Source organism: Malus domestica, chromosome 09 (assembly GCF_042453785.1).
Source record: "Malus domestica chromosome 09, GDT2T_hap1".
Lineage (NCBI taxonomy): Eukaryota > Viridiplantae > Streptophyta > Magnoliopsida > Rosales > Rosaceae > Malus > Malus domestica.
In genome coordinates, this window is record NC_091669.1 from 33569711 (window position 1) to 33591593 (window position 21883).

General features: G+C 39.5%; 2 long non-coding RNA genes across 2 annotated transcripts; both read right to left on the reverse strand.

Moving 5' to 3' along the window:
• Positions 1-1220: 1220 nt before the first annotated feature.
• Positions 1221-2884, reverse strand: LOC139187935 (uncharacterized). The gene is made up of 2 exons (XR_011570969.1): positions 1702-2884; positions 1221-1499 (listed from the first exon to the last, which is right to left on the reverse strand). It is a non-coding gene; the product is annotated as an uncharacterized lncRNA (long non-coding RNA).
• Positions 2885-20078: 17194 nt separating this feature from the next.
• Positions 20079-21854, reverse strand: LOC139188100 (uncharacterized). Its single transcript, XR_011571278.1, has 3 exons — positions 21628-21854; positions 20628-20730; positions 20079-20539 (listed from the first exon to the last, which is right to left on the reverse strand). It is a non-coding gene; the product is annotated as an uncharacterized lncRNA (long non-coding RNA).
• Between the last annotated feature and the right edge of the window lie 29 nt (positions 21855-21883).

The following is a 21883-nucleotide window of genomic DNA, read 5'->3' on the forward strand; positions in this document are numbered from 1 at the left end:
AGCATCGGTCAACGTTATACCGTCAAAGACCCAAAAGAGTTTCCCTCCAACCAGGAGGCCAATCACAGTGTGACACGTGTCAACATCAGAAGCCAATCATAGCATGACATGTGTCAACATCAGAAGCCAATCACAACACGACACGTGTCAATGTCAGAACAAAGCTAGAAACTCTCTTTTATAAAAGGAGATCATTCTCCCATAATATTTCCTAATGTCATTTGTACTAAATCACTCACTAGTACTCACTAAAGGAGAGCTTGAACCGATGTACTTGTGTAAACCCTTCACAATTAATGAGAACTCCTCTACTCCGTGGACGTAGCCAATCTAGGTGAACCACGTAGATCTTGTGTTTGCTTCCCAGTCTCTATCCATTTACATACTTATCCACACTAGTGACCGGAGCAATCTAGCGAAGGTTACAAACTTGACACTTTCTGTTATACCAAAGTCATCACTGATTTTGTGCATCAACAATGTGTGAAATTCCTTTCTCACATTGTATTTGTTTATTTGCTTATTTGCTTATTTACTTAAGTTCCACCGAAATTCCTTTCACACTTTGATAACTTGCAAACCAATGTTCTTCTTCAAGCTCTCAAAATTACTCCTTCCCTCCATTGCAGAAAGATGGCCATGGTCGAGAGTTGGCAAGGAGGATTTGCGGCTGTTGTTTTTGGTTATTATTCTAATTTTTTTAGGAGGTAATGGAGATCATACGATCAGACGAATTGATTAAGGTATGGATGACCAGTATTTGATATGAGGATGCAAGAAATTGGCTTTCAAAGTTGAAACATGAGTGCTGTATTTTATTTTATATGAGGATGCAAGAAATTGGCTTTCAAAATTGAAACATGAATGCTGTATTTTTTAAATTTTTTTTTGGAAATCCTCTCTAAATTCTAGTTAGGAACTCGTTTAGAGAGTCCATTGGAGATGTTCCTAAAAAGATAATTGGAAAATGATATTTTTCATGTATCACAGGAAACAAAATACAAGAATGAAAAAAGGGGCAAAACAACATGGGAAGAAATATTAGGGTTTGAAGAAAATTATGGAAAAGTTGAGGTTCATCCCAAAATCAATTCACGGTTAAAGAGGCCCAAAATCATTTAAAGCAATTCAATTTCAACCTGCATTTTATGAATTGAATCTAGCTTTCCTTCCAAATTAAAAAGAAAAATATACACGCATCAAGAAAATTAACAATCCAGTTAAAAGATTTTGATTGATTCGATTTTAGAAGAGAGCTCAATTAAGCACACTCTAGTACAAAGCAGTTTCAGTATACGTGCACACAAACACCACTTCAAATGCATCAATGTTTACAGAAATCACACAAGCGTTATTTCCCAAACACCCAAAACCATGTAGTGAACAAAGCTCCAAATACAAATAACACAAGTTTCTAGGATGGCTTTTCCATTGAGACCGCAGCTTGCAGGCTTATATCAAACAAGATGAGATCGGCCACGTAAGCAAGGCTGGGCAGACTGTTTAGGGGAGAACAGAGAATAGTCAGAGCAAGTAACAAGAGAAATTAGAAACCAGTACTATTTATTTGATGGTCCTCACTATATATGTACGGAGTATTGCAAATTTTGTGTCGGTAAGTGAACATTAACAAGTAGTACCAGAAATTACGACTTATAAAAGTTTATATTTACTTGATATTTAGCATATATGGAAACTTACCGTTTCATCATCATTGCCATCTTAATCATGCATCGTCGTCGTCGTCGTATTCTTATTTCTTCTTCTTTCCCCAATGTTAAAAACGAATTTAATTAAAAACAATTAAATAAATTGGCAAAGTAAATAAAACAAAAGAAAATAGTTTTGAAATTAAATTTGAGCACTATGGTTCCGCCGTCACCTTAACAATCCTACGTAATTCTTCCAATTACTTATGAATTACACATGCATATTTTGAAGGTTAAGTTTTCCTAAAGTATGCCTTACTTAGAACCTCCAACATAGAATGTATATCTAACATGCAACCCGTCCGGATGTTCGGATCAGATATGAACATGAGAGACTCATTATGTTTTATGAAAACCCTTTGAAAAATCATGTAACCCTTAAGACGTGGTATTCCTCCTAAGTGAAATTACAATTATTAACCACAAGAAGCCAGCGCTAATTTCAGGGAACCTTCCGACCAAAATTACATCAAATTACTTTTCTAAATATCCTAATGGTGGCCAATCATCAAGACAATTAGATAGTTTAAAACGGTGATTAATAATTCAAAGCATGAATACATAATATCATAAGTAAATTGAAAAGAAACTACATATTATTGTTAAGGCTCCTAGCCTCGCCCTAGCAAATGAAACTAATTACAAACAATCATAAAACAAAATATTATTAAGAACATGGATAGAAAACATCTTGAAAATAAACTTCAAATCTCTCCAAAGTGTGCGTGCATTCTCCCCTCCCTTCTCCTAATGGCTTAAAAGCCTTATTTATACTACTACAAAATAAAACCCTAAAAGGTCTTGGAATAAAACTAGGAAACATAATAAAATAATAAAATAGAAAATAAAATGTTTCCTATTTTAACTAAAATTCGGAGTTCTCAAAAAATTAGTCTTTTGACTGACCCAATCAACTCCGATTTCACGTCCCCTACAAATCCTCAGAATGAGTCTTCCTCAAAATATGTCATCTTGACCTCCAAAATACTCAAAACGTCCAGAAACATCAATCTGGAAAAACTGCGCGCTGGGCCTTAAATTTCATCGCCATGGTCAAACAACTTGGTAGAAAAATCTGGAATTTTGATACAATCATCTTGAAACACTCACGAATATCCTCCAATTGGAATCACTCCAAAATTCATTCATTTGGTTACTTTATGCTCAAGAGGAAGTCGAATGTTCTACATTAAAAATATAATTCAAAGTATCAAAATTCACACATAATAACCAATAAATTATTACTAAGATTATGGTAAAATATATAGTATAATATGGACTCATCACATACCTTATACCTTACGTGCACTTTTGAATGAGAAGGCCAGTTCCTTTGCTTACATAATACAACACTGAACACCGGAAAAAGGACAATCGGTCGTCTGGTAAATGAAGCAAAGCTGACCAGTGGCCAAAGTATGTAATGTTTGTGTTTCTTTGCCAAGTAAAAGCGATACCAAGGTGAAGATGACACAAGGAAATCGACGGAGAAACTAAAACTAGGAAGTTAAACCAAAAGAAGGCAATGCAATGAAGAGAGTGAAAGTATCCAATTTTTTTATTGCTTTTTTTAATTTTTAGTACATGCAAAGAAAATTAAAGCAAAAGAAGGTGGTGCAATGAAGAAAGTGAAAGTGGTGGTGCAATGAAGAATCAAATGAAAAGAGCTGGGAAGGATGCGAAAACAATGAAACAAAGTATGTAGCTGTTGTTGGTTTGGCTAATTAGAATTTAGATTGCAGAGCAAAGACTAATATTATCAATATCATATTATATATGAACGCATTGTTGGTATATGGTCCAGCCCATGATCAATGTTCTAGATTATTCTAGTAAGCAAGTGAGGTGGCTGGAGCATGCTAGACAATTCTAGCATGTTATTAAGTTGATGGAAAAAGCTAGAGAGTACTAGCTTCCTTGGTTGCAAATGGAAAGATCTAGAAGCTACAATTTTGTGGCTAGTCTAGAATTATCTATGCTAGAGGTTTGAAGAATACACTAGAAACTAGAAACTAGTTCTAGTTTGTAGAAGGAACTAGAAACTAGTAGAATGCCAAGCCCTCACCTATAAATATGGGTGTGATGTTGTAGTGATGTAACCAATTAAGAACAAATTGTGAGTAACAAAGGATCAAGTCCAAAGCTAGAGTTCCACTCCAAGAGTGAGAGTGAGAGTGTTTCACTACACATTGTGTGAGTGAAGTTTAGAATGATAGAAAGTGTGTGTTATACTTTCTTGTATCCATCAAGCCTTGTCTTTGGCTTGGTAAGACTACTCTTGTTGTACTCATCTTTTTCATATAGTGAAGATTGATCCTTGTTTGGTGAACGTAGGTATAAATTGCCGAACCACATAAATTCTTGGTGTCCATTTTCTACTTTACCTTGTGCATTCTCTATCTTGTAGTACCGACATTCCTAACAAGTGGTATCAGAGCCCGGTTGGCTCGTACTACTAGATGGAAGGAAGTGGCACTATGATCAAACTCACCAACTCCAATTGGGTAACATGGAAGCCAAGGATGGAGGACATTCTCTATTGCAAGGATCTGCATGATCCAATTGAAGGAGATGCCGCTAAGCCCGAGAGCATGTCCGATACCGAGTGAAAGAAGATGAATCGCAAGGCAATTGGCACAATTAGACAATGGGTGGACGATAGTGTTTTTCACCATGTGTCTAATGAAACCAATGCCCGTGAGTTCTGGACGAAGCTTGAGTCCTTGTTCGAGAAGAAGACCCCAGCCAAGAAAGCCTTCTTGATCAAAGAGCTCATCAATGTGAAGTACAAGGATGGTTTAAGTGTAGCAGAACACTTGAACAATTTTCAGAATATCATCAACCAGTTGGCTACTATGAAAATGATGATCGAGGACGAGCTACAAGCGCTCTTGTTACTTGGATCCTTGCCAGACAATTGGGAGACCTTTATGGTGAGTATAAGTAACTCTGCTTCTAATGGTGTTCTTACTTTTGATAATGTTAAAAATAGCATGCTCAATGAAGAAACAAGGAGAAAGACTTCTAGCACAGATAGCAGCCAAGTATTTGTCATAAAGAACCGCGGAAGAAGCAAGAGTAGAGGGCCTAGAGGTCATGGCAGGAGTCCTAGCCGATCCAAGTCAAGGTTCAGGGGTGCATGCCACCATTGTGGCAAAGAAGGCCATATGAAGAAAAATTGTCGAGTTTGGAAGAGAGAGCAAATAGAAGGAAACAATAAGAAGAAAAATGATACTGGCAATACTACCGATGTCATATGTGGTGATTTACCAGAAATATTGTCTGTTGGTGAATGTCTGCATATGGGCAACTCTGACAGAGACATTTAATAGATCTTTGACAATGGAGCTTCCTTCCATGCTATGTCCAAACGGGAGTTCTTTAGTACATACAAAGAATGTGACTTTGGCATAGTGAAGATGGGGAATGAAAGCTATTCCAAAATTCTTGGAATTGGTGATATTTGCCTAAGAACTAATCTCGGCTGCCAGTTGATGTTGAAAGATGTGAGACATATTCCTGATATACGTCTCAATCTGATATCCATCAGTACCCTTGATCGACAAGGTTATTATCACCATATTGGCGAAGGAAAATTGAAGCTTACTAAAGGCTTAATAGTGGTAGCAAGAGCACGACTTTGTTGTACGTTGTACCGGTCAAATGCCAAGGTTTTGAAAGGTGAGTTGAATGATGTGGATGACTCATCTCTAGACTTGTGGCATAAGAGGCTAGGCCACATGAGCGAGAAAGGCCTACAAGTTTTGGCAAATAAGTCTCACATTCCTTTTTCCAAAGGTATGTCGTTAAACTCTTATGTGTGTGGTTCCATGGAAGTCGAGTCACTTGGAAGAAATAAATATTTTGTTACTTATATTGATGATGCTTCACAAAGGGTCTGGGTGTATTTGTTGAAATCCAAAGACGAGGTGTTTCAGACATTCCAGGAGTTTCATGCCATGGTGGAGAGGGAAATTGGGAAACATTTCAAGTGCATTCGTAGCGACAATGGCGGCGAATACACATCTCACCAGTTTAGAGAGTATTGTGTGAAACATGGCATACGTCATGAGAAGACAGTTCATGGAACTCCACAACATAATGGTGTTGCTGAAAGAATGAATCGAACCATCATGAAGAAAGTCAGGTTTATGCTGAGGACTGCAAAGTTATCTAAGCAGTTCTAGGGTGAAGCTGTAAGGACAGCCTGCTATTTGATCAACAGATCTCCATCAGTACCATTAGGTCTTGATGTTCCAAATAGAGTATGGACTGGTAATGATGTGTCTTACTCTCATCTGAAGGTGTTTGGTTGCAAAGCTTTTGGGCATGTGCCCAAAGAGCAGAGATCGAAGTTAGACTACAAAGCTACACTGTGCATCTTTCTTGGTTATGGCGGTGAAGATTTTGGTTATAGATTATGGGACCCATACCCGAAGAAGTTTATCAGAAGCAGAGATGTGATCTTTCATGAAGACCAAACAATTGGGGATTCGAATAAAGAGGCATAACTAGATGACGCAGTCAAATGAGTTGATCCATTGGCTTCAGATGAAGAAAGTCACGGTGACATCCCTAAAGCAGTTGCAAATGAAGTGCCTGTAGAACCAGATAATGATGATCAGGGGGGCCTAATCAAGATAAGCCAGACCATGAGATTGCTGATCAAGTGGAGCCTAGTCAAGAAGAGCAGATTCAAGGAGAACCCAATCAGGGGGAGCCTCCAGCCCCGCAAGAGAATGAAGATTAGGTTAGAAGAACCAGCAGAAGTCGAAGACTGTCTACCAAGTATTCTTCATCAGAGTATATCATGTTGACTAATTATGGAGAGCCCGAAACTTATGAGGAAGCCAGAGCTTATAACGACAGTGATAAATGGATTAAGGCAATGGAGTCAGAGATGGATTCCTTATTAAAGATTGATACCTATGAGCTGGTGGAGCTTCCAAAGGGCAGAAAAACATTGAAAAACAAGTGGGTGTTCAAATTGAAAATGGACGACAACATGACAAGGTACAAGGCTCGTTTGGTTGTCAAAGGTTTTGGTCAAAAGAAAGGAGTTGACTTTGATGAGATTTTCTCACCGGTGGTGAAGATGACTTCTATTTGAGTTATCCTTGGTATGGCAGCAAGCATGGATCTTGAGCTCGAGCAGTTAGACGTTAAAACTGCATTTCTCCACGGCAACTTAGAAGAAAAGATATATATGGAGCAACCCAAAGGCTTTGAAGTCAAAGGTAAAGAAACTTTAGTGTGCAAGCTCAAGCTTATATGATCTTAAGCAGGCTCCGAGACAGTGGAATAAGAAGTTCAACTCATTCATGGTGAGTAATGGGTATAAGAGAACTCATGCTGACTCTTGTGTCTATATCAAACAATTTTCTAGAGGTAAATTCATCATTTTATTGCTTTATGTTGATGACATGTTGATTGTCAACATGTCATTAACATGCTTCTATGATTAAAAAACTCAAAGAAGAGTTATCTAAGTCATTTGACATGAAGGACTTAGGGCCAGCCAAGCAGATTTTAGGCATGGAGATAATTCGTGACAAAAAATCAAGAAGTTGTCGTTGTCACAAGAAAAGTATGTTGAACGTGTGCTTGAAAGGTTCAACATGAAAGTAGCCAAATCGGTAAGCTCACCTTTAGCCAATCATATCAAGTTGAGCAAAGAGTCGTGTCAAAAAACATATGAAGAAAAGGAGAAAATGGCAGTTGTTCCCTACTCTTCAGCAGTAGAAAGTATCATGTATGCAATGGTGTGCACACGGCCAGATATTGCTCATGCAGTAGGTGTAGTGAGTAGGTTTCTCTCTAATCCAGGGAAAGACCATTGCGAAGCTGTTAAGTGGATTCTCAGATATTTGAAGGGGACTTCTAAGATGTGCTTGTGCTTTGGTGGTTCCAAACCAATCTTGGAAGGATTTATAGATGCTGACATGAGAGGTGACCTGGATGGTAGAAAATCTATGTTTGGGTACTTGTTTACTTTTGTAGGGGAAGCCTTGTCTTGGCAATCCAAGTTGCAAAAGTGTGTTGCTTTGTCCACAACTGAGGTTGAATACATAGCCGCTACAAAAGCATGCAAGGAGTTGTTGTGGCTGAAGCGGTTTCTCCAAGAGTTGGGTTTGAAGCAAAGTGATTATGGCTTTTATTGTGATATTCATAGTGCTCTGGATTTGAGCAAGAACACTACATATCATTCACGCACTAAGCACATTGATGTTCGTTATCACTGGATTAGATATGCTATCGAGAACAAGTTGTTACAGCTGAAGAAGATTCATATCGATAATAATTCTTCAGACATGTTGACAAAGGTAGTTACAAAATCAAAGTTGGAATTCTGCATTAAGGCTGCTGGGATGGACTCCAGGTAACTTGGAGTCATGATCGGAATTCCTCCCTCATGGACTGAAAGGAGAGATTGTTGGTATATGGTCCAGTCCATGATCAATGTTCTAGATTATTCTAGTAAGCAAGTGAGGTGGCTGGAGCATGCTAGACAATTCTAGCATGTTATTAAGTTGATGGAAGAAGCTAGAGGATACTAGCTTCCTTGGTTGCGAATGGAAAGATCTAGAAGCTACAATTTTGTGGCTAGTCTAGAATTATCTATGCTAGAAGTTTGAAGAATACACTAGAAACTAGAAACTAGAAACTAGTTCTGGTTTGTAGAAGGAACTAGAAACTAGTAAAATGCCAAGCCCTCACCTATAAATATGGGTGTGATGTTGTAGTGATGTAATCAATTAAGAACAAAGGGTGAGTAGCAAAGGATCAAGTCCAAAGCTAGAGTTCCACTTCAAGAGTGAGAGTGAGACTGTTCTACTACACATTGTGTAAGTGAAGTTTAGAGTGATAGAAAGTGTGTGTTATACTTTCTTGTATCCATCAAGCCTTGTCTTTGGCTTGGTAAGACTACTCTTGTTGTACTCATCTTTTTCATATAGTGAAGATTGATCCTTGTTTGGTGGACGTAGGCATAAATTGCCAAACCACATAAATTCTTGGTGTCCATTTTCTACTTTACCTTGTGCATTCTCTATCTTGTAGTACCGACATTCCTAACACGCATACATGAGAAACTTAATCCATGTTGTCTATTATATAACTGTTGAGAATTAACTCGTAGGGGAAAGAATCTGCGGTTGGCTTGAGTGATTCTTTGCGTGGATTGCTGCTATGGAGTTCGAACTTAGATGGATTGGAAACCCTCCCAAGTAAAGCACGTGATGTGCATTGCTCCTCAAGTAAAGTAAACCGTGTCTTTGGCTTTATCCTCTAAATTGAATTCAATGTGTAACACACCATTGATTCCTCAACTTTTATGCACACTTTTACACTTTTTTGTTGAACGGTGTTGTCAAATTAGCATTTGAAAGGATTTTAATAGACTCTCAAATCAAGTGTGGTCAACTAGGATTTTAAAAGACTTTAAGTCAGGTGTATGTAGATTTGTTGGAAAGAAAGACGAATGGGTCCTTTGGGCCACAATATTAATTAGAGAAGGGGGTGTTCGGTTGCTTGATTATAAAATTTAATCATAAACACTTGTCTTGTTTTTGTTGGGCCACATTGTTTAGTGAGTAAAATGAGCACTCATTAGTCAATACCTAAGTATTATGTAGATTTTAATGGATTTTGATGGGGTTTAATTGATTAGTTGAGATTCTATGTAAAAGTTTGATTTAATTCCATCGAAATCTCAAGGATGAGGTGAGATTTGTGAAAGGGAAATTTTTTTTAGATCCATATAACCTCTTTTTACACCAAATTTATTCTCTAAACCCACATTGCTTTCAATTAAACTATCAATATCTCTTTAAACCCAAATTATTACCTAAACTAGCCTCACAAATCCAATTCTATATGTAAATTTATCTTTATACCGATTTAGAAAATAAACCCAAAATCAGTTGGAGACAACTCTTTTTCTAAAACTATTTTCATAGTTGATTCTTACGTGTGCGAATTTGCTGCTCCAATATTTCTCAAGAAGGAAGTCCCCATGTACAATGGTGATCATCATCTCTTTTTTTTCCGCTAAAGTCGAAAATATAGACACAATGATATACATTGTTCTCATCTGTATAGGATGGATGATATTCATTATCATCACTGTCCCAATCTTCTTCTGTTTTAATGCCACGCACAAACCATATTTGCTTAATGCGTCAATCATATGCTATCTATCTGTTAAGTTCCATGTCCATTGGTTTAAATTTGAAATCATTGACAATTATTATTCTTGAATATAGATCAAAGCAGAAACTCAAAGACCTTATCCAAGCCGTATTTGCTGTATCATTATGTTCCAGATTTGGACTTCGCTTTTCTGGAGAAGAGCCTTTCGCATTGGTTGATGGATGACACTGTTGCTGTCAAGAACTTCAAAAAGTACATTTCTTCACTTTAGTTGTTTTTACCTTCTCTTTTTTGTTATGTGTATGCCAAGCTATTTACTAGTGTTTTAGCTTACCACCTTCATTATTTTTTTATGTTTCAATTGGGGCCAGTATTGAATTCCTAACGTCTTTTGGAAGAGTTATGAAACCCCCCAAAATCCCAGCCTTCACCGCCGACTCCTTCCTCTGGTTAGAGTCGGCTGGCTTTCCCTTGCTGCTACCCATTTTCTTCTCCTCTCTAGCCTGTTACCCACGCCCTCAAGTCCTCCTCCTTCCCCCTCAGCCCTTTTCCCTCTTGCTGCAACCCAACATGCTACCCACACCTTCAAGTCCTCCCACTTACCCTGTCACGCTTTCCCTCCCCTGTGGTGCTTTATTTCTGTTTTCCTTTTGGCTTTCTTTGAGCTTTGTCTCAATTCTCTGAGCTTGTCTCAGATTGGAACCTTTAGACACCTCTCTTGCTCCGATGCTTCCTTCCATCTAGAGTCCATAACTACCAACCACTGCTACTCAGCCCCGGGTGCTTCTCCTCGGTGACGTGCTTGGGTTTTGGGTGGCTGTTAAAGTGTTTTTTGCACTATTTGGTAGGATTATGGGAATGCTCATTACACTGGTGGCTCGCTTACCCCCATTTTCTGTTGATCTAGTAGCTCTTTTTGGTTCATTTTTTGGTGGTGGTGGCCTTCTGATGGAGGCGCGTCGGATTTGGTGGTGACTGCTGGTTTTCTCTTTAATTTTAGGGTTTCTGTTGTTTTTCAGCTATGCATTTTGGGTTTTGTGTTGTATTTACTTTTTCTTGCTGGGCTTGTATTTCAGTTGTGGGATGCCTTTTGGGCTCTCTTCTCCTTGTACTAGTATCTTTGTTTAATGGAAAAGTAACTTAGTTTGTCAAAAAAAAAAAAAAAAAAAAGAGAAAATTATTCACGCGCTAACAAAGAACTTTTTTTTGGCAAGCAACACACTATTAATATCTAAAAAAAAATTAAAATCAAAAGAAAAAAAATAACTCCCTTAAATTGATTCATATCTTAGTTGGAGAATTTGAAACTTCAAAATCTCCTTCCATCGGTTAGAATGAACACAAGATAAAAATTGAGTGACAGTAGAGTTTGATTATTGAGCGTGAGTTTATTGATAAATTTTAGTTTTATTGTTGATTTTATCATATACTTGATTATAATTATGTAATAGGTAAAAATGACAATTCTCATTTAAAATTTAAGTAGGGGTGAAAGTGTAATTATATGGGTTCAAATAAAATTTTTCATTTGTGAATTGTTAAAATACATTACAAAATGTCTCAAATCCCTTGAATTCCTCAAATTTTTAAAATTCTTTAAAATTCTTTAAAATCAATTCCTAATTAAATACACAAAATGTTATAATTTTTTTTAAATTTCTAATTAAATACAGCCATAATTCTAACAATTTTAATAAAACATCTGAAAATTCTTATATAAATCCCAAATATTATCATGAATCCAACCCTCCATTTCTTTTCAAGCCACCACAAAGAAGATGTCAAGATGAACAGTGCATAACCTTAGACAGGAGGAACGTTTGGTTATATTCTGTTCTGTCGTTGGTTTCCCTCGGCTACACCTGTTCGTGGCAGGAATTTCCGTCGGGGATGTTCCCTGGCCGACGAGCACACAGCTCCCCGAGAGGTTGGCGCCGGTTGAAGCTTCCTGTCGGGCTTCTGCTTTACTGGCGGGCTTGTCGGGCAAAGCTTAGTCGGGCAAGGTTTGTCGGGCAAAGCTTGTCGGTCAAAGCTCTTCGGGAAAGGCTGAAAGAGAAGGACAGAATTAATTTTGAAAGGGTGCCTTTGTGGGGCCTTAGGTGTAGGCCTTGAGGCTCACAATCAAGATTAACCTTTCAGTGCTCAGGCGTGCCACTGCCATCTTCAACATGGCAGATGTAGAACGAATGTTGAATTTCAATTGTATATATATATACCCAAGAGACCATTTTAGTCATGACGGGTGCCTTTGTGGGGCCTTAGGTATAGGCCTTGAGGCTTCCCGTTCATAACTAACTTAGCATTTGAATATATACATATGGTTTGTTTCCTTGGTTTATATGAGTCTTATATCCATTATACTTCCTAATTATTTGAGCCCGATGAGCAGAATGAATCCAAATAGGTGCCTTTGTAGGGCCTTGAATAGGCCTTGAGGCTTTCCATCAGAACTCTTTTTATGCTCAACGTTCTAGCCCGAAGAGCATAATGAATCCAAATAGGTGCCTTTGTAGGGCCTTGAATAGGCCTTGAGGCTTCCCATCAGAACTCTTTCTATGCTCAACGTTCTAGTCCGAGGAGCAGAATGAATCCAAATAAGTGCCTCTGTAGGGCCTTGATTAGGCCTTGAGGCTCCCTATCAGGATTCATTCTATACTCAACGTTCTATAGTAATCACGATATAATAGAAATAAAACTAGGTGATAGATTGATTACTTGCGCCCCAAGTAACTTCGGACTTCTTATTTATCAAAGCTTGTCGTGGATGGGTTAAGTCCACATAAGGTTCTTTTTTATGCCTTGAGGCCAAGGACTTTTGGATGATCAAATCTTACATGCCCGAGGGCTTAGAACTCGGATCTGGCTTGAACTATGAAAACATATTCAAATCGGATTCAAGTGCTGAGAGAGTCCTTTAATAGCCATATTACTACAAATAACTTGAATACAACTTGTAGCATACAACATATTGCTAGGTTAGTGAATGAAAAGACAAAAACAAAGGGGGTCGGGCAAGGTTTAACCTTGTCGGGCAAGGCTGATCGTCTTGCAACTTCCTATCTTTGTGGTTTCAAGAGGCTTGAAAGCTTAGAAACAGGGTTGGGAGATGAGTTTACAGAAAGAGATCGATACTACAGCAAGAGTTGAACAGGGTAACAGAGCTATTACAAAGGGTTTATCCCGAAAGGGATGAAGGCTTGCTGACTACAACTTTGTTTGAAGGCAAATCTGGCTTTTGAGCAGAGTTTGTGCTTGTATTTGTTTGTTTGAGTGTCTTCATTCCTGACTTCTCTTCCTTCTTTTATAGACAACTTCAGCTTGTCTTCCTATAGCAGCAACATTGCCCGACTGCAGTTTGAAGGGTAGTGACTCATCAACTTTTTACTTGTATTGCCACTGTAAAGTACTTTAGTGGTTGATTAGCTAGTGGGTCTATACCACTTGGCCCTTGGGTTGGTGAGCAAGTGGTGCAAATAACCTGCACCTGGTCAGGAAAGGCCTTCTTTGCCTTCGGGACTTGGGCTGGACTTCGGGCTTTCCTCCTCTTCGTTGGGCCAACTTCCTTCTGAGCCCAAGGTTGGAATTATAACCCAAACAACACCAGTGTCAGTACAACTCGGCAGCTCCTCCCTCTAGTCTACGCTGTCGGCCTTCCGGGTCCGCCCTCCACCCACGTCTTTCCTCCGACAACAGTAAGTCCGTATTCAATTCTTCTTTTCCTTTTTCTTGTAAATTAATTAATGAGATTGTTTCTGAATTTTGATATTGTGATTTTAGATTTAGGAATCAATGTTAATGGGTTTTTAGCTGATGGATTTTTTTAGGGATTTTAAAATTTCAATTAATGCCCAGTTCTAATCTCACATAATTCCTAACTTTGTAGGGATTTAAAGGTTCAGTTGAGTTAAAGATGGGAGCTTTGAATAATTCACATAAACCTCTAATTTCAAATTTCTGAAGCGCTCCGGCCAATTGAGCTTCCTGACTGGACCGACATTGTGAAGACGGCCACATTCAAGGAGCTTGCAGCATATGAGCCTGATGGGTACTACATTAGATCTGCATCCATGGCAAGGAAAATCTACTTGAGGGGTGGTCTTGGTGTTGGTGCCTTCCTCAGGATCTATTGAAGGGAAACAGAGAAGTATGCAACTCTTTTTGCTTTTGCTTTTTTTACTAAGCTTCTTCTGGACACAACTGCATAGTTGAAAGAAAAAGTCGGGTTATAGAGCACTTGCAAAGTAGAAATTATGCTATGAAACGAATGTTTCTTGATCATCAAACAACAACAACAACAACAACAACAAAGCCTTTTCCCACTAAGTGTGGTCGGCTATATGAATCCTAGAACGCCATTGCGCTCGGTTTTGTGTCATGTCCTCCGTTAGATCCAAGTACTCTAAGTCTTTTCTTAGGGTCTCTTCCAAAGTTTTCCTAGGTCTTCCTCTACCCCTTCGGCCCTGAACCTCTATCTCGTAGTCACATCTTCGAACCGGAGCGTCAGTAGGCCTTCTTTGCACATATCCAAACCCCTTTTGTGTACGTGTTGGTGCTTCACCGCCCAACATTCTGTGCCATATAGCATCGCCGGCCTTATTGTCGTCCTATAAAATTTTCCCTTGAGCTTTAGTGGCCTACGACGGTCACACAACACGCCGGATGCACTCTTCCACTTCATCCATCCAGCTTGTATTCTATGGTTGAGATCTCCATCTAATTCTCCGCTCTTTTGCAAGATATAGATCCAAGGTAATGACTTAAGGATTGTTGATGCACAAAATCAGTGAGGACTTTGGTACTACAGAAAGTATTAAGTTTGTGATCTTCGCTACATTTCTCTGGTCATTAGTGTAGATAAGTATGTAAATGGATAGAGATAGGAAAGCAAACACAAGATGTACGTGGTTCACCTAGATTGGCTACGTCCACGGAGTAGAGGAGTTCTCATTAATTGTGAAGGGTTTACGCCAGTACATAGGTTCAAGCTCTCTTTTAGTGAGTACAAGTGAATGATTTAGTACAAATGACATATGTTCAAGCTCTCATCTTTACATGCCTTATCTGTCTCATAGGTAGATGTGGCATCTTCTCTGGAAGTACGCTTCCTCCATCCAGGGATGGTATCTTTAACTGGTGGAGATGCACAAGGTAATGTATCAATTTCACTTGAAGTTTACTTGTAGTTTCAGGCTTGGTCAAGCGCGATACAAACAATGTAGTGGGAGTCCCCCAAGTCGCCGAGTTAGGGGATCTGCTGAAAGAGGTGACAGACAAGGTAAGCAATCAGAGCTCCAAGCAATCAGTCCCAGATCAGAAGTTTGATTTCGAGTTCCGGCTGATTGTTCTCATTCTCCATATCTTGCAGGCAGCATGAAGGATAAAGAGAAGAAAATGGGAATAGATGATATGAGATACTTTTGCTTTTGACGAAGTAACTTTCCACAGGCTTATTCTTGAACTGGGCTGGAGGATTGTCTGGTTTCCTCCAGAGTATAAGGCCGACTGAAGAATTTGAGGGTCAAAACAAGTCCATCAAATCTAGAGTACGTTCGACCCTGCTGATATGGGATACTTTTGCTGTTGACAAAGTAGTGGATGTATCGGCACGTGTTCTGTTACGCTTGTCTTCACATGCTTCCTTGTATCCTTCTCACTTTCCCTATCTGTTCCTCAGGCAGATGTGGTATCTTCCCTGAAAGCATAAGATGTTGAAGTTGAGTACTCGAGAGCAATGCCAGGTAAGTAATCAGGTAAGGGGTTCCAGGCAGTCAGTTCCTGACTGGAAGCTTGATTCCAAGTGCTGACTGATTGCTCTCTTTCTCCTTGTCTTGCAGGTAAGAACAAGGCCAAAGGAAAAGACAGGGAAAAAGCATGATATAGGATACTCTTGCTTTTAACCCTGATGATATGAGATATTCTTGCTCTGGTGTAGCTTGTTTGCAGAGGTATTATCGGGGGGAAAGAAAGCTGAGTATTTCGAGAGGCTTCGTTGGGAGTGCCCTCTCAGATATGAGGAAGGGTTGAGCATTTTTGCAAGTCTGCCTGTCCGTTGAGGATGAAGGTCGACATATATAGGAGTTTCCCTAACAACAAGTAGTAATGCTATTCCTTTACCCTGCTTGGTCATAGCACGGTAGTGAGAGCTGCCAGCTTCACGTGTGTCAGAGCACTTTGAAAAAGTGGTCTGTGGTATCGGGAAAGCCGATGTTACGTGTGAAGTTTACAGACAAGCTTTATCCAAAGAGATCTGGCTCTCGAAGTTGAGAAAGCGGTGCCTTTTCGATTTTCGTACAAGCAATCCTGTCGGGGATCTGGCTCTCGAGATTCGGAGGACAGTGCCTCTTCGATTTTTTAGAGAACAATCCTGTTGGGAGTCTGGCTCTCGAGATTCGGAGAGCGGTGTCTTTTCGATTTTTGAGAAAGTAATCATGTTGGGAGTCTGGCTCTCGAGATTCGGAGGACGGTGCCTCTTCGATTTTGGAGCAAGCAATCTTGGTGGAAGTGTTTTCTCGAATGTAAGTAAAGGTTGGGCATGTTTGCTAGTCTACCTTGCCACGGAGCACAGAGGTTGACACACAAGGACTTTCCAATTATCCAGCAACGGTGCTGTTCCTTTACCATTGTGGGTAATAATATGGTAGCTAGACCTTCAAAAGTTATGTGTCTAAACTTTGTTAGTGCTGTTTTCTTGCTATTCTTTTACCCTTCTTGGTCATAGCGATGTAGTGGGAGCTGCAAGCTTCACGTGTCTAAACTTTGTCAGAGATCTTTAGCAAAGTTATCTGTGGTACCCATGAGCTGATGGTGCGTGTGGAAAGTGGATGATTGAACAGTAAGATTCACGTGCTTTCTACTTCACCAGAAATCTTTAACAGAATGCCCGTAATTTCAGCAAAGCTGAGTGTGCATGTGACAGGTGCTAACAAGGCTGAAAAAAACAGGTGCCTCTTCGATTTCTGAGATCAGCCCTCGTGGTCTCTGAGCAGCCCAACTTTTGAGAAAGCAAGTGCCTCTTCGATTTCTGAGATCGGCCTTCGTGGTCTTTGAGCAGCCCAGCTTTTGAGAAAGCAAACGCCTCTTCGATTTCTGAGATCGGCCCTCGTGGTCTTTGAGCAGCCCAGCTTTTGAGAAAGCAAACGCCTCTTCGATTTCTGGGCAGGCACCTCTTCGATTTCTGAAGCTCCGTCGAGTGCAGATTTTTATATAGGCTGGCATTAAGTTCCAAAGCACACTTGAATCCTCACTAGTAGAAGCTCCCTTCTTGCACTTCTAAGATCTTGATTTGTCCGACCTCTTCTCTCTTTAACACCTTTGAAAATGTCTGGCCCATCCGACTGTCGTTTTGACTTGAACCTTGTTGAAGAGGCAACCACGCCTTCTCCAGACAACATATGGCGCCCATCTTTCTTATCCCCTACTGGTCCTCTTACCGTTGGGGATTCCGTGATGAAGAATGATATGACTGCTGCAGTGGTGGCCAGGAACCTTCTCACTCCCAAAGATAACAGACTACTTTCCAAACGGTCTGATGAGTTGGTTGTTAAGGATTCTCTGGCTCTAAGTGTTCAGTGTGCAGGTTCAGTGTCTAATATGGCCCAGCGCCTATTTGCTCGAACCCGCCAAGTTGAATCATTGGCGGCTGAAGTGATGAGTCTCAAACAGGAGATTAGAGGTCTCAAGCATGAGAATAAACAGTTGCACCGGCTCGCACATGACTATGCTACAAACATGAAAAGGAAGCTTAACCAGATGAAGGAATCTGATGGTCAGGTTTTACTTGATCATTAGCGGTTTGTGGGTTTGTTCCAAAGGCATTTATTGCCTTCATCTTCTGGGGCTGTACCGCGTAATGAAGCTCCAAATGATCAACCTTCGATGCCTCATCCTTCTAGGGTTCTGTCCAGTACTGAGGCTTCGAATGATCCCCCTCCGGTGCCTTCTCTTTCTGGGGCTCTACCGACTGCTGAGACTTCTTTTAAGCAACCTTTGTGAAGGCTCCCTCTTGTTTTTTTATTTTGACTCATGTATATGTACATATTTGTAACTTATCGGAGATATCAATAAATAAGTTTTGCTTCATTTCAATGTATTGTGTTAAATACACCAAAGTCTTCTTCACTGAGTGGGGTCGGCTATATGAATCTTAGAACGTCATTGTGCTCAGTTCTGTGTCATGTCCTCTGTTAGATCCAAATACTCTAAGTCTTTTCTTAGAGTCTCTTCCAAAGTTTTCCTAGGTCTTCCTCTACCCCTTCGGCCCTGAACCTCTGTCCCGTAGTCGCATCTTCTAACCGAAGCGTCAGTAGGCCTTCTTTGCACATGTCCAAACCACCGTAACCGATTTTCTCTCAATTTTCCTACAATTTCGGCTACTCCTACTTTACCTCGGATATCCTCATTCCTAATCTTATCCTTTCTCGTGTGCCCACACATCCAACGAAGCATCCTCATCTCCGTTACACCCATTCTGTGTACGTGTTGATGCTTCACCGCCCAACATTCTGTGCCATACAGCATCGCCGGCCTTATTGTGGTCCTATAAAATTTTTCCTTGAGCTTCAGTGGCATACGGCGGTCACACAACACGCCGGATGCACTCTTCCACTTCATCCATCCAGTTTGTATTCTATGGTTGAGATCTTCATCTAATTCTCCGTTCTTTTGCAAGATAGATCCTAAGTAGCGAAAACGATCGCTCTTTGGTATTTCCTGATCTCCGATCCTCACCCCTAACTCATTTTGGCCTCCATTTGCACTGAACTTGCACTCCATATATTCTGTCTTTGATCGGCTTAGGCGAAGACCTTTAGATTCCAACACTTCTCTCCAAAGGTTAAGCTTTGCATTTACCCCTTCCTGAGTTTCATCTATCAACACTATATCGTCTGCGAAAAGCATACACCAAGGAATACCATCTTGAATATGTCCTGTTAACTCATCCATTACCAACGCAAAAAGGTAAAGACTTAAGGATGAGCCTTGATGTAATCCTACAGTTATAGAAAAGCTTTCGGTTTGTCCTTCATGAGTTCTTACGGCAGTCTTTGCTCCTTCATACATATCCTTTATAGCTTGGATATATGCTACTCGTACTCATTTCTTCTCTAAAATCCTCCAAAGAATGTCTCTTAGGACCCTATCATACGCTTTTTCCAAATCTATAAAGACCATGTGTAAATCCTTTTTCCCATCTCTATATCTTTCCATCAATCTTCGTAAGAGATAAATTGCCTCCATGGTTGAGCGCCCTAGCATGAACCCGAATTGGTTGTCCGAAACCCGTGTCTTTTGCCTCAATCTATGCCCAATGACTCTCTCCCAGAGCTTCATTGTATGACTCTCTCCCAGAGCTTTATTGTATGACTCATTAGCTTAATACCCCTATAATTCATGCAATTTTGTACGTCGCCCTTATTCTTGTAGATAGGCACCAAAGTGCTCTTTCGCCACTCAGTTGGCATCTTCTTCGTTTTCAAAATCCTATTGAAAAGGTCAATGAGCCATGCTATACCTGTCTCTCCCAAGACTTTCCACACTTCGATCGGTATATCGTCTGGGCCCACTACTTTTCTATGCTTCATCTTCTTCAAAGCTACAACCACTTCTTCCTTCCTGATTCGACGATAAAAGGAGTAGTTTCTACACTCTTCTGAGTTACTCAACTCCCCTAAAGAAGTACTCCTTTCATGTCCTTCATTGAAAAGATTATGAAAATAACCTCTCCATCTGTCTTTGACCGCATTTTCTGTGCCAAGAACCTTTCCATCCTCATCCTTGAACAAAGACTAAAAAGATGATGAACGACTTTCTGAAAACAATTTTTATAATCCAAAAACTTGCTTGGTATTGAGCTTAGAAACATGCAAACATGTGTGATTTGCTTTGAATTTCACTGAGACATTTTAACAAACATCATACCTGCACACTTTGGGCCCCGGAGAAAATGAAATGAAGAACAATTCGCTCGTTGAAGACTACCAAGGCTCATTGAAAACGTGTCTACTGCCCATATCTAAAATGTCAAAAACTAGTAAATTTGTGTTTGGTAGTAAAGTTTTTGTAATATAAATTTTAAGATAGTAACAATAGGGGTGGCTATTGTGTTTGCGGCTAGAGTAGTGTTGGTAGTGGTGCTGGTGGCGTTGGTGGTGGGCAGTGGCGAAGCCAGGAATTGACGGGGGGAGGGGCGAAGTTAAAAGAGTGCAAGGTTCAAAAGAATAGCAACAACCAAATCATTTTATATAGTAATGTCTTCCATAATTTATCAACATAAACAAATTACAATTGTTGCCGACGACGTTTCATACCATGAAAACATCGCATAATAGGCTCATTATCAATAAAAGCAAATACATCTCTCTCTATGTAAACAAGCATGCTATCACTCAACCATTGATCTCCCATTTTGTTACGCAATGGTGTTTTCACAATCTTCATAGCAGAAAAAGCTCTCTCCACCAAAGCGGTTGCAATCGGTAACACCAAAGCCAATGTAAGAAGCTTATACACTAATATGTAGCTTGCACACCTCCCAGTCTTCACCAACTCCTTTGCAAGATCACCAATTCCTCTCAATGATGAAAACTCACTATGCATCTTCATATCGTGAATGTAATTGTCAAGTTGAATTGGAAGATTCATGAGGTCCATACGATCAAAATCTTGAGGATAAAGTTGAGCTAGACGAACAATTTTTGCTTTGTCAAAAGATGCAAAATTATTCACCAGACTCAAACATGTCATACAAAGAAGCAACTTGGTGTTTACCTCATTGAAGCGATCATTTAATTCCTTTAATTGTGTATCAAGGACTTGAAAATAGAGGTCCACACGATAGTAATGGAAGTTTGTGAGTCTTGGAGCTTTACGCCTTGATTTTCCAGGTACAAAATGCAAATCCTCCATGTTAGGAACGACAATATCAGTGCTACCCATTTGATTGAAATCACATTTGAAAAGATAGCAATAACGACAAAATGCAGCATCCTTTGATATACTATACTCCAACCACTTAAACCTATCAAACCAACCGGTGATAAAACATCTTTTGTTGCTAACTTTTCTTGGCATAATGTGGTCTCTAGGTTGACAAGGATCATTTTGGAGATAGTGTCTACGAATTGTTTCACGATGATTAGGTGGATAATCAAGCATTCGACGTCTATATCCAGGGTCTGCATGAAGATTAGCCAATATCTCAACCAACTCAGTGGGCTCACTTTGTTGTGAACTACTTAGAATATTCAAATGAGGACTTCTTATATTTGAAGGAGGAGGAGGATGACTACTTGGAATATTTGAAGGAGAAGGACTACCCGAAATGTTTGAAGGAGAATGACTACCCGAAATGTTTGAAGGAGGATTTAAGCATTGTTTCTTATAGTACCGTTCCTTTACGTAATTGTAAAATGGAAAGAAAAAAAAATCTTAGACTCTTAATCCTAGAGTAGACTATACTAATATGCATAATAACCCAACCAACAATTCAATTAATCAATACCAATAAGCATATAAATTATTAAATAAATAAAAAATTCATTCAACTAATCATATGAATACAACTAATCAAAAATTCAAATTTTAATTTTCACCCTAAAAAATAATTTCATAATTTCATATCAATCAATAATCATAGAATCATATCAATAATCAATAATCAATAACCATATTAGTGCATTACCATATGATTATATACTAATTAAACAAAATTCGTATTAAATAATTAATTAGGGTTAGGGATTATAAATTTAGGAATTAAAAAATTTACCTTTGAAATTGAAGGCTAGAAGTCGGCTTAGCGGCTGGAGTGGCTAGTGTTAGCAGCAAAAAGCCAACAGAAATCAGCCAATGGGGATTTATTTTCCGTTCCGTTGGGGTTGGGCGTTGGCTGCAGGCTCAGGCTGCTGAGATTTTGGGAGAAGCTTTGCACTCTCTCTCTCTCTGATTGGGGAAGGGAGAAATTTGGAATGGTAAAGCATGACACGCGGGTTGACTAAGTGAAGGAATGGAGGACATGTCACGCG